General features: G+C 39.7%; 1 protein-coding gene and 1 long non-coding RNA gene across 2 annotated transcripts in view; one reads left to right on the top strand and one right to left on the bottom strand.

The window, feature by feature from the left end:
- Positions 1-8,135, top strand: part of LOC309634624 — a 58,117-nt gene extending 49,982 nt beyond the window's left edge. The window contains exon 2 of the long non-coding RNA XR_014248255.1: positions 7,396-8,135. This is a non-coding gene — a long non-coding RNA (uncharacterized lncRNA). The remainder of the gene's footprint in view (positions 1-7,395) is intronic.
- Positions 1-14,154, bottom strand: part of SLC16A10 (solute carrier family 16 member 10) — a 137,274-nt gene that overhangs the window by 26,176 nt on the left and 96,944 nt on the right.

Here is a 14,154-nt window from a genome sequence, read left to right on the forward strand (position 1 = left end):
AAAAATTAGATGTACATTTGAAAGGCAGTAGAAGGCCTGCTAGAGTGGTTAATGGATAATCTCAGATTTTGTTGCAAATCAAAACTTTATATTACCCTTTGACTTCAAAGAAAGATGAACAGAAATCTTCTGAATGGAATGAGGGTTTGGTTTGGTTTTTTCTTTCTTTTTTAAACAACTATGTTTTCTCTATCTCTTGTTTTTGCTAAGAAAAAGAAGTAAGGGCATTCATTCCCTGAGGAAGTTTTACATGGGCAGTGTACACCAGCAAGCCCAGTGAGGTAACTAAAGATAGCAGGAAACTAAGTCTATAGATATGGGTACATAAAATTAAGCCCTTTATATCATATAATATTGAAATAGGACTCTATAGCCATAAGACAGTCATTGATTAGGTCAGCCTCAAAACATCATTTTAACTGGTTAAATTTGATAAACTGTGCTTTGAAATAAAACAGCTCCAAGATGTACTTGAAGTGAAAACACAGAATTTCCTTGCCTGCCAACATTTTTAAGGACTAAGGTCTTAGGCAGCCCACTGTCTCTTTACTAGTAAGATATTTGACACGACTAAACCCGTGGTGCGGGTACCGCCTGCCTGCTCAGCAGCTGACCCAGTGGAGGGCAGACCTTTGGCCTGGCAGGACTCTAGGAGGCATGGGTAGTTGGTTCTGTTTGTTTTTTTAAACGGCCAGTCTTTCCATTTCATTAAGATGGGTTTCCATGGTGCCAGTATTCACACATGGTGCTGTTAAGACAGATAAATGTCAGGACTGAGAAAAAAAGAGGGAAGAGTTTCCAGGAAAATTATTAAACAGCCACCAAGGGGTAGAAAAAGAGTTTGGAAGGAAGGAAGATAGCTAATGGTTTGGAAAACCTTGGTCTGATTTTGAAAACATTTTCTAACTCTAAGAATTCTTTAAACCCTTTATTATTTTTCTCTTTTTGTTTTTTTGAAAAATAATTTTCCTTAGATTAAAAAAGAGAAGTCCATCCTTAACATAGCATTATTTAGATCAGATCAAGATTCGGCAACATGTTCTAGAGGAATTGTCTATCAAAACCAATTTGGATTCAGATACCAGTTCAAATAATCCTGAATTACAGAAGTTAAGATGAACTTCATCTTAAAATAAAAAATAAGTCACTAGGATTTTTAGGTAACTTGAAATTATGTAGTGACCCTGACAATAATTTCTGTGTCAGATATTTCTCAAATTATCAAAAATTACTCTAGTCCTTCCAGAACAATGAAAGATGTTTAATCCATTTTTTAAAAAAATTCATTCCACCTAAATCCAAATATGATTCTGAATAGTTTCTTTCTTGAAGTCTCATTCTTGGCACACCAGGGTCACCACTCTCTCAGACCCTTGGTTCCTGGATAGTTTGGATGAACACAATGGACTGTGAATTGTTAAGACAGTGCCCATCTGTGAAGGAGGTAGACTGCCTCTACTCTGGTCAAGATGGCTCGGGAGGTCTCAGCCATGGTCCACGGCATGACCGCCTGACTAACGCTTTAGTAGAGTACTTCGAAGATACACGGTGATAGAAAGGTCTCCGAAGATGTGGACTCCTGGTTGTGATTAATGCTCTTCTGAGGCATCATGTGTTTCTATGTTTGCATTTGTTTAAAAAAAGCTGGGGGGGGGGGGAATATGCTCTTTTAAACTTACTCCTGGATTTATCTGGTGATAAAATCACCTATCAGCTAAATGTATATGCAAATAGATAGGTGTGGGTTATGGAGTCTGCAGTCATTAGTTGAATTGCATGAATTTGGAAAAGTAGTCCAAGATGAACAAATGCACTGAACAAAAAGGCTAGTTCAATAAGGTTAAATTTTAGAAGTTTAAGACAGGCTTCATCTTAAAATAGAAAGGGATAATTTCAGAAGGTATTATTCAAATCACTAGGATTCCTGGGTAATTTTATAACTTTACTTAATGAGCCTGGCTATAATGCTAATAAGCCAGATATTTTGTAAATTATCATAATTGGTTCTATTTCTTCTTGAACACAGAAAGATGTGTAGACTGTTATTTTACTGAAATTTTAATTTGTTTAAGGTAGATCTAATTTTTGAGAGAAATTAGAGCACTATTAGTTCTTATTCAGCTTAATTTTGCCCTTAATTCTAAAGTGAAAAAAGATTGATCCTTCCATGAAAATTCTACCTTCTTCTACCCTCTCCTCACTAAGATTCCCTCAGACTAGTGGTGCTGGCTAGAGAACCCTTTTACCAAAAACCATCTGTCCTCCTTTCTCCTCTAGTCTTCGTAAGTCACACCATAGTGAGTGTCTTTTCTATTAATTCTAAGAGTTATCTAATTGCCAACTCTCTCCCTAGTATCACATAAAATTCAAAAAAATTTTTATCTGAATGAAGATTAAAAAAAATGTTAGGATTGGGGAATTCCCTGTCAGTCCACTGGTTAGGACTCCGAGCTTCCACTGAAGGGGGCATGGGTTCGACCCCTGGTTGGGGAACTAAGATCCCACATGCTGCGGGGCACGTCCAAAAAAAAAAAAAACCAATTGTTAGGATTAGGCCCAGAAAAGTTTTCCTTCCACTGCTGTCGCTTTCACATACTTCTGAGATTGTCTACCCTGATTTTTTACCCCTTTCTTAAGAATAAGACTATTTCAGAGTTTGGGGATGTTGGTGATTAACATTATTTTAAACATGTTCAGTCCTGTCTTATGATTTTAGTGTTCAGGAAGAAAAGGACCACACCCCTTTAGGATAGATAAGAAAGTACAAAGCCTGAGTAGTCTGGATTAAGGCAACTGGCATGGCAGAGAGAAAACTTTTGTGGACTGAGAGTTGGAAGGCCTAGGCATAGCAGGAAGAAAAAAGTCTTTGGAGTCAAATTATGAGCTCTACTCCTTACTGAGTCTAAGATCTTGGGCATCAGTTTCTTAGTTTCAAACCAATACTGCACACTGGTTCACAATAGTGGCAGTACCACTCCCTTGGGGGTGTTTCGGAAATCTGTGGAGGATATTTTTATCTTTCTGATATAGTTGTGCCCAAACATTACCTTTTTTCCAATTATTTTTTTTTATTTTAACAACATTTATATCACATAACATTTACCATTTAAACCAGTTTTGAGTGTATACAGTCACTGGCATTAAGTATTCACCTTCTTGTGCAACCATCACCACCATCCATCTCCAGAACTTTTTCATTTTCTCAAACTGAAACTCTGTACCCATTAAATAATAACCCCCCATTTTCCCCCCTTCTCCAAGTCCCTGGCAGCCCCCATTCTACTTTCGTCTCTATGAATTCGACTCCTCTAGGTATCTCATCTAAGTGGAATCATAGACTTTGTATCTGGCTTATTTCATTTAGCATAATGTCTTCAAGGTTCCTCTATGTTGTCCCATGTATCCCAAGCATTACCTTTTAAAATATGCATTATTTTATTCAAGAATTACTTTTTATTTCTCCTTGTGTGACAAGTGGGGCATTACTGATTTTTTAAAAAATTATGTATATAGGTAGGTTTCATGACCTAGGAATTTTATTTCAGGGGAGAAAAGGAGGCACTGGGTCTGACACACTGCTCTAGATGTGTGACAGGGTGGCTGTGAAGGTGAACGTGATACAGAACTTATAAAGCACCTCAGAAGGAAGAGGTAGGATGGGAACCCTAGGACTGGGCAATCCCTACTCCAGGATCCAAGGCAACCCCAAGAGCTAAAGAACAGGAGCCAGGAGACACTGGCAGGGAATTGTGAGAAGTCCCTGAGACAGCTCCCGAGGAGAAAGAAACATAAAAGGAAAAAATGTATTCACAGAAGCAGATACAGTTAAGTAGGAACAGGGATACCGGATGTATGTTGAGGCTATTATAATGCTTCATAAATTAAATAATCAACATATGGCAACATTTTAAATTGCACAGATGTGTACATGGTTCAAGAGCGTGGGTCATCTGTTAGGCTACTTATTGGGCTGTGGTCACCTAGGCATCCCATTCTCCTGGAAGCAGCTTGGGAGATGGTACAAGGCCTAAGAGGTGTTGTTTCACTTCAGCAGGGCTGACTATGTACCTCGAGCCACCCATTTCCGTATCTTTAAATTACTCCACATTGACACGAGTCTAGATAAGCATACTTTTACTTCTATTATTTAACCTTTAAACCACACCCTGTCACTAACTATTTGTATGTGGCCAGAGAAAGTCTCAAAACCAACTAACTCCTCTCCCTATAAAATGGAAATAAAACTGTTCTCACCTCCAGGGGTTGTATATTGAAGATCAAAGAAAAAAGAATTTGAAGAACATAAAGTACTATTAGAATGAAAAGTAGTCACGAGTAGGGAAATTAGTAGACATCATATTCCAGCAATTCAACCAACCTATAGCTCAGCCTCAAACTGGTCAAAAAGTATTTGTGTGCCAGGCACATGCTCGGTGCTGGGGATGGAGCAACGGAGAGGAGGCTCTGTCCCTACCCTTGTCTAATCTATCTTAGCTGGTTCTTCTTTATCATTTCCTGAGGCATTAGGACACTCCCCACACAAAACTCCCCAATGTATTTTGTAGATAAATCCACAGTTTTCACCAGCCTTTCCCATACTTACATTGAATACATTATACAGGATAAGGGCCTAACAAAAATACACTACTGCTGCTTTTCAACTTGAGTTAAAATTAGATAGTCTTAAATGTTTGTGGATTTCGTTCTCCCCCACAAATTTTAAATCTTTTAGCAGTTTGGGGCCTACATTCTAGGGATAATTTTCATGCCTGAATGAACCATGCATCACTTCTAAAAACTACTGTTGAATTATTTGTAAATACTTATTTTTGGCTAAATAAATATAATTTGGAACACATGACAAGCTTACTCTACCTCACTAAAAGCAGCAGCTCTGTTTTAGTTTATTTGTAAATAATCAGTTTTCTAGATTTCTTATGTATTAGTTACGTAATGTCTTCCTATCATGTTCCTATGCTAGTGTATTACAATTCGAAAGAAAAAAATTCCAAAAAAAAAAAAAAACCCGGCTAGCTTTTTTTTTGATGAAAATGTTCTGTAGATATTTAACGTCGCCATTAATTAGTCACACACAAGTGGCCAGAGAAGTAAAGATCCTTATTCATCTCAAGTAGGAGAATGCTGGTGAATACTGCCTAAGGCACAAAACTGATAAATGGGCAAATTTTCACTAACCTGAGTAGTCAAATTTCAGCAGATGTTGAGATCTGCAGGGAAATAAATGCAAGGTTAGAAAAGCAAGAAAAGCATAGACACCATTGAAAAAAATCTGAAAAAAAGTAGGGATAAAGTGATGGAGAGAGGATGTCTACTCCTGTAATAATCACATGAGAACTGAGAAACTGTAGTGTATTATCAGAAGTTATAAGTCGTGAATGAAGTATCTGGAGAAAAAGCAACGCTTGGGTCCTATGCAAGAATTTTAAGTTTCTAACATGCAGATTTGAATATATCAGATAAAAATAAGTTGAATTAAAAAATTCATCAACTGTTGGCTGGCCTTAAAGATGGAAACTAGAGAAATTCCATGTCATAGGCTTCCTGAGGGCAATAGGAAGCTGTATCATTTTTGTATCTTCCAAATACCTAATGCTGCCCTTCATCGAGAGAAGGAACCTCCTGGCACCTCCTCGCACCTCCTCAAAGAGGCTGTCCCTGACTTTACAAACTAAGGTTACGTCCCACCATCACCTTCCATCTCATTTTATTTTCTTCAAAGAAAATATCACTATATGAAAACTACCTTGTTTATTTATGTGCTTACTTATTTATTGAGCTCCGTGAGAGCAGAGATCACGTCTCTTCTCACCACTGCATCCCCACACCTAGAGGCACCCAACAGGTGCTCAGTGAATACTTGTCAGATATTCACTTGAATGCTTGAATCTGCTCAACCTGAATCTGTACAACTGAGTTGTAATTAGAGGAAGTCACATACGTTCAAGAAAATACAACAGTGACAGAATGGAATAACCCATTCTAATTCTATTCTAATAACATCCCTGCCACTGACTGTGCAACTTTGAGCAAAATAAAACCTCTCTGATGGTCAAGGTTCTCATCTATTAGTGGGAGAAACCAGTATTAGCACTGCTTTCCTCATAAAAGTCTGCTGTGAGAGTTGATTCAAAAAATATACGTGTGAAGGAAATACCTTTATGTTCTTTCTGGAAGTTCATTGGGATGGGAATGAATGAATGAAATGAAAATAAGTGAACAAACAAAACATTTCCAGACCACATAATAGGGAAAAAATGTAGGAGTTGTGCGTGTGTATATAATCAGCACACAGGGAATCTTAATGGTTAATTCTGATATTTAAATTAATACACTATACAAAGAAATATTCTTGTGTCAAAGAAATTTTATAAGCCTATTTTTGAATGAAAAATAGAAGAACAAAAATTACTTAAATTAGAAAATCTTGGTGAAAAAGCAATGTGATTACTTTTTATTCTGTAAACTACCAGAGCATTCTGCATAGCTAATAAGTGTTAAAGTAACAATAATCAGAATAATAAACCAAATCAAGAACAAAAAGAAGGAAGGGGGGGAGGGAGGCAAGGAGGGAGGAAATAATGAAACTTTAGCCCCTAGTATTTAGCCTCTAGTGTTTAGTGTCCAGGCTAAAAACAAAATTAAAATGTCAACTCTGCCTCTTTTATTTGGTTGTAGTGCCAAGAAGACTGAGATAGGGCAACTCGTCAGATTATACAACTCCATTGGAAATAATTTTAAAAAATGTTTCCAAAACTCTGCAATCATCATTCCAGGGCTGAGGACATGTAATGGGCACCAGGGCTTTTCTCCTGTCAGAACCTTACAATGAACAGAGATAAACACAACAGGAGAGGTCAGCTCAGCAGCCCAGTCCTGGCCCAATATACAGTAGCCTTTGGTTTACATGGATTCTGCTATGAATCCTGCATTCTCAGGGCTCTGCCACACAATAACCATAACCCTGAGCTCTAAATATATCCATGAAAGAAAGACGACAAAGCCAGTACAACTGTTACTGGCAGCTTTGAAGAACTAGACTGTGTCAAAATGGGAAAGCAACCTCCCGATTGGGAAATGAACCCTCTAAATTGACTAGAGTTATGTAAGGTGAGACACCTTCATTCGTCTAATGATTCAGTTTCTACTACATACACATTTACACTTTAGGCTACGATAAGCTTCCATTCATTTTCCACGGATATTCTTACATGTTACACCAGGTTCTGCCACTTTTATAACTATGTAACTTTTGGCAAGCAACTTAACCTTTCTGTGTCTTAGTCCCTCTACCAGACTTAAAAAAAAGAAAAGTGCAATTAAATGACCTGTACAATCCCTTCAATGCCTAAATTACTGTCCTACTTTTTTTTGCAGGCATTTAAATATCTTACTTCAAAGCCACACTCTTAAGAAGACCAGGCTCAAGCCCCAGCTGCACCAGGCACCGGCCTTGCAACCCTAAGCAAGTTGTCTTAACAACCCCAAGTCCGGTTCCTTTCCTGCTGAATGGAAACCGATCCTGCCCATCTCACAGGGTGGCCCTGAGGCTCCGGTGAGAGAGAATATTTGTGGGAGCTCCTTATAAACTAAATGTTAATTAAACACGTGGGAAATAAAAAATACTACATGTGTTTAAAAGAAACTTATAGTTTAAAACAAACCCTTGCATGGCTGTGAGGACTGGGCATACAGAATCTTAAACCGTGCTCTGAAGACTGAATGCTACAGTTGTTCTGGTCACGTTACTCTGAGAATAAATCAGTTGAATTTGACATGGATGCAGACACAGCTGGATTACGTAACTGCACACCAGTTGTCCATGTTTGCAATTTTGCCTCCAAATGGTAGGCACTACCTACCATTAAATGAGCTTTTCTCCAATTTGTTACGAGGGAATATAAACTTTCTGATTACAAGTGAGCTGCCAACAAGTGGAGGGGTGAAGAAAACTAGATACAGATAATGGGGCTAGAAAGTGGGGAAAGCAAAGGGGAAAATGGAAAGTGGCAGGGCATCTGGGAGCTAATACATAAGAGATGTGCAGCCCTCAAACTTTCTTTGGATCTAAAGACTCTTCCCTACAGTATGAATACATAAAGTGGCCTTTTCTCCTGGTGCTCTGTAATCCTTGGAGTTAGTGTCTGTGAGGGCTTTTCCAAAGAGGTGTGTCAGAACTTAGAGATAAGGTTAAACCAGCAGAAATATACTCTCAATGGATCAGACAATTCTTTCCTCTCACCAGAGCCACCTGGTAAATGTGGGGTAAAAGCCAGTGACCAGGTATAGCCTCACAAAGGAAGATTCTTCAAATTAAGATTTCTATTTCTATTAATCCTCTATCATAACAATTTATTTTCTAGTTGATATAAAAATCATGATAGAACCCTTATCAGCTAAATTTAGGTTCCTCAAACTTGAACAAACTTTAATTTGATATTAATACAATGAGTTGAGGGATAAGCAAATATCCATATTAGTTAAATTTTGAGATTATTCAAAAGTATATTTTAACAAATAAAACATGAGACAGTTAAAAACAAAAGCCCTGGTGAAATTTACACATTAACGAGACAGAAGGACAGATACAGAGAACAAACTAGTGGTTACCAGTGGGGAGAGGAAAGGCGGGAGGGGCAAAATAGAGGGTAGGACATGAAAAGGTGCAAACTATTATGTATAAAATAATTAAGCTACTAGGATATATTGTATAGCACAGAGAATATAGCCAATATCTTATAATAACTTTAAATGGAGTATAACCTATAAAAATATTGAATCACACTATGCTGTACACCTGAAACTAATATAATATTGTAAATCAACTATACTTCATTTTTTTTTTAATTAATTAATTATTTATTTATTTATTTATTTATGGCTGTGTTGGGTCTTCGTTTCTGTGCGAGGGCTTTCTCTAGTTGTGGCAAGCGGGGGCCACTCTTCATCGCGGTGTGCGGACCTCTCTTGTTGCAGAGCACAGGCTCCAGAAGCGCAGGCTCAGTAATTGTGGCTCACGGGCCCAGTTGCTCCGCGGCACGTGGGATCCTCCCAGACCAGGGCTCGAACCCGTGTCCCCTGCATTGGCAGGCAGACTCTCAACCACTGCGCCACCAGGAAAGCCCTATACTTCATTTTAAAAAGAAGAAAAACATTACAGATATAGCTGGGGGGAAAAAAAAACAAAAGAGAAGGAACAGCTTTTCCAAGGCTTTTAGGGCCTTCTCAGGACACTTAATGATCCATCAGTGGCCTCAGAGATTTTATATATAACTCTAAAATTCAAGCAATTTGCTTTTTTCCATTTTCCTATAATAGTACTTATGTTATTAATCAAATATAAGATAGCTCTTGCTATAAATTTATACATTTGTCCATTTTTTCTTCTGCTATGCTCAATGTTTATTGTAGGAAACAAAATTGAACATAAAACTATATATATTCCATGTTCTGCTTGTCACAGGCTGTGAAAAGCAATTCAGTTTTCTCATATTCACAACGTACTAAAGACCAAAAGAGGAGACGTGGGGTCTGGAAGAAAGGTTAGGTGGCATCCCATCTGCCCCATTAGCCTGTTTCCTCAGGAGTCCTCTCCATGGCTGGGCAGCATCCTCTGAGCGCCGGGATGGTCCAACCCTGCCTCTGTGCTTCGTTCTGAGAGAAGAGAGGGAAACTTGCAAGGCAAAGAAAACTCTGGTCCAGGCCCAGTGTGGCTGACAGTAGGCGGCACTCCACCTCTGAGGTGATCCGATGAAGGAACAGCAGACTATTTTATGAAAAGAACATGGGACTTAGAGTCCGAGATCTATGTTCAAATCCCAGCTCTGAGCAAACTCAGTGAGTGACCTCGACTGAGCATAGCTTAACTTAGCAGAGTTGTTTCCTTAGCTCCAAGTATATAGTTATTTATTACACTTATTACACTCATCCTTGTGATGGTTACCTGAGATTTTTGTGGAGATGCTTGGCACATGACAGATTCTTGACAAATGTTACCTGAATCCCCCTCTGAGGAAGCCACAAAAGAGATGAAAGCATGTCTGCTGTTCCTATTTACATGGCTCAGTGCCCTGAGCTCTGGCTTGGGATAATATTCTTGCTGTCACCACAACATGGCCAGAGGTGACCTGGCCAGTGAGGTCTAACAGCTACATTCCAGTACTGACCCACAGAGCATTTGGCATTAAATCAAAGCCATAAAATATCTCCTGAGGTACTACATGTCCCATTTATTGGCTTATTTGCCCAAAATTTCATTTCTAGTTTAAAAACACAACTTGTTAGGACTTGCCTGGTGGCACAGTGGTTAAGACTCTGCGCTCCCAATGCAGGGGGCCCAGGTTCGATCCCTCGTCCAGGAACTAGATCCCACACACAGGCCACAACTAAGAGCCCACATGCCACAAATAGTTGTGGCCGGCAAGCCACAACTAAGGAGTCCACGTGCTGCAACGAAGACCCAATGCAACCAAATAAATATTTTTAAAAATTAAAAAATAAAAACATAACTTTTTGTTCCCAATTACAGCTGGACTTGGTGTCCACTTAAGTGCCCTGTCAGCAGGCAAATGATGGTGCCTTCAATCAGTCTCAGAAAAGTGGGATCTTCCCTACCAGATCAGAGTTTCTTTTGAGAACAATTACTATCTGCCACAAAACTGACACACTTATAACTTACGGAGTTTTTTCAAAATGGGCCAATAAACACATATGTTGCAGATTTCAACGCATGAGTCAGTCATCTTCTCTCCGATAGAGAACTATGTGGGTCAGAGCTTAAAAACCAAAACTTGACTGCCATATGTTATGGAGTCAGAGAACACAGGTGCAGCTTTTCAAGGCGAGTAGTGGTGGACAGATGTGAAAGCAATAAAAACTAAGTCATCATTCTCGTACTGAGGATGGAACATTGCCGCTGAGAAGAGTTGCATCATCGTTGTTATTTGTAGGCATTTGTCAGTCATCCGGCTGACGTGGCCCTGTGGTCAGTGCTCTACCAAAGCAATGCAGACTTGTGGTCAGGCTCTGGTCCTGCATCCTCATCCTGTTCTCACACACACCACCCAAGGCTCTGCAAGATTTTCAGTTGCTACACAGTAGAGCAGACACCAGTTGTCTAGCTTTCCCTGTTAACGGGGATAGCCATTCATTCCTTCCATACACTTACACAATAGTGACAGAGACACAGAAATTTCTTCCATTTATAAAGTTTCAATTTCAACATGCATATAAAGCTATGGGTCAGAAGCAAAACACATCAACTCTTTTCCCCATCAACAGATAGCATTAGTGTTACTTAGTCTTAGGTTTGCTGAATTTGAGCTTATTGATTAAGTGTTGAATGGATATGAATACCATCATGTCCTATAGGTATAACATGTGAAACATCATTCTGGTATCAAAGTAGAGAATTTTAAAGATCAAAATGGAGAGAAAATGAATACTCCTTATATGGTGTCACTTTAGACTTATCCATAAGATAGTCATTCAACAAATATTTGAGCACTCACTGTACGTTAGGCACTGTGGTAGATGCTTGGGTTCATTCACTGAACAAGACAGAGAAGGACCCTTAGCCTCGAGAAGTTTACATTCTAGCAGAGGTATACACACACAGAGCAAACAATAATCATCACAAGTAAATTATGTAACATGTTAGAAGGTATGGGGACTTCCCTGGTGGTCCAGTGGTTAAGAATCCGCCTTCCAATGCAGGGGACGCGGGTTCGATCCCTGGTCGGGGAACCAAGATCCCACATGCCTCGGGGCAACTAAGCCCATGTGCTGCAACTACTGAGCCCATGCACTCTGGAGCCCACACACCACAACTAGAGAGAAGCCTTCAAGGCACAACGAAGAGCCCGCTAACCGCAAAGAAAGATCCCACATGCCACAACGAAGATCCCACATGCCACAACTAAGACCCAATGCAGCCAAATAAATAAATAAATATATTCAAAAGAAAAAAAAAGAAGGTATGAAGCGCTATGGAAAAAGAAATAGCAGTGTGAGGGGGTTTGGGAGTATGTGGAGGGGAGAGGGAAGAAGGGGGTTTTAACCAGGTGGTCAGGGTGAGCCTCACTAAAAGCTGAATAGCAAAGAGAGCAGAGTGGCAATAGCAGAGTGAGTGAGGGGGACCGGGCCAGATGAGATCAGAGATAGGAGGGGACAGACCATGGAGGACCCTGTAGGCCACTATAAGGACATTAGTTTTTACTCTCAGAGCAATGGGGAGCCACCCAAAGATTTTGAGCAGAGTGACTTGTGTGTTGAAAGAACACCTGTGGCTTCTGTGTAGAGTACAGACTACACAGACTAGTACCGACTACAGGGGGCAGGGAAGGATACATTTTGAAAGGAGAACCACCAGGATTTCTGGCCTGGATCAGGAGTGTGGTATGAAAGAAACAGGAGCCAAGGATGACTCCAAGGTTTGGGGCCTGATGGAATTGCCATCTCCTGAGATAAGGATGGCTGAGGGCAGAGCAGGTTTTGGGGACAGGGGTAAGATCAGGACTTCAGGGCTGGACATGTTAAATCTGAAACATCTAACAATCATCCAAGTGGAGATATTAAGTAAGCAGATAGCTATAAGAGTCTGGTGAAGAATTCAAAAGAGGCCTGAGCTAAATATAAATTTTGAGCCACTGGCATATATATGATATCTGAATGTAGGAAATTAGATGAAACCATCATTTGGAATGAGTAGAGAAAAAGATCAAGCGGTAAGCCCTAGGACTGATATTCAGGGTCAGGGTGAAAAATAAGGAACCAGAAAAGAAACTAAGAAGGAGTGATAGAGAGGTATGAGGAAAACTAAGAGCATGTTATGTTTCTGGAAGCTAATAAAGAAAAACTGGACATGGAGGAGCCATAAAAACTTCAATCCTGGGCTTCCCTTGTGGAGCAGTGGTTAAGAATCCGCCTGCCAATGCAGGAGACACAGGTTCGAGCCCTGGTCCAGGAAGATCCCACATGCCGCAGAGCAACTAAGCCCTTGTGCCATAACTACTGAGCCTGCATGCCACAACTACTGAAGCCTGCGCGCCTAGAGCTCGTCTCCGCAACAAGAGAAGCCACCGCAGTGAGAAGCCCGCGCACCGCAACGAAGAGTAGCCCCCACTCGCTGCAACTAGAGAAAGCCCGTGCGCAGCAATGAAGACCCAATGCAGCCAAAACTAAAATAAATAAATGAATGAATAAATAGATAAATTTATTAAAAAAAAAAACTTCAATCCAAGCAACCGACAAGGGATTAATCTCCAAAATATATAAACAGCTCATGCAGCTCAATATCAAAAAAACAAACAACCCAATCAAAAAATGAGCAGAAGATCTAAATAGTCATTTCTCCAAAGAAGACATACAGATGGCCAAGAGGCACATGAAAAGCTGCTCAACATCATTAATTACTAGAGAAATGCAAATCAAAACTACAATGAGGTATCACCCCACACCAGTCAGAATGGCCATCACCATTATGGCCAGCATCACAGTAAACACTGGAGAGGGTGTGGAGAGAAGGGAACCCTCCCTACACTGTTGGTGGGACTGTAACTGGTACAGCCACTACAGAGAACAGTATTCAGGTTCCTTAAAAAACTAAAAATAAAGCTACCATACGACCCAGCAATCCCACTCCTGGGCATATATCTGGAGAAAATCGTAATTGAAAAGATACATGTACCCTCAATGTTCACTGCAGCACTATTTACAATAGCCAGGACATGGAAGCAATCTAAATGTCCATCAACAGAGGAATGGATAAAGAAGATATGGTACATATATACAACGGAATATTACTCAGCCATAAACAACGAATGAAATAATGCCATTTGCAGCAACATGGATGGACCTAGAGATTGTCATACTGAGTGAAGTTAAGTCAGACATAGAAAGACAAATACCATATGACATCGCTTATATGTGGAATTTTTTTTAATGGTACAAATGAACCTATTTACAAAACAGAAATAGAGTCACAGATGTAGAAAACAAACTTATGGTTACCAAAGGGAAGGGTGGAGGGATAAACTGAGAGACTGGGATTGACGTATACACACCACTATATATAAAATAGATAACTAATGAGAACCTACTGTATAGCACAGGGAACTCTACTCAGTACTCTGTAAT

Source organism: Balaenoptera borealis (genome assembly GCF_965194805.1).
Source record: "Balaenoptera borealis genome assembly, chromosome: 9".
NCBI classification, from domain to species: Eukaryota; Metazoa; Chordata; class Mammalia; order Artiodactyla; family Balaenopteridae; genus Balaenoptera; species Balaenoptera borealis.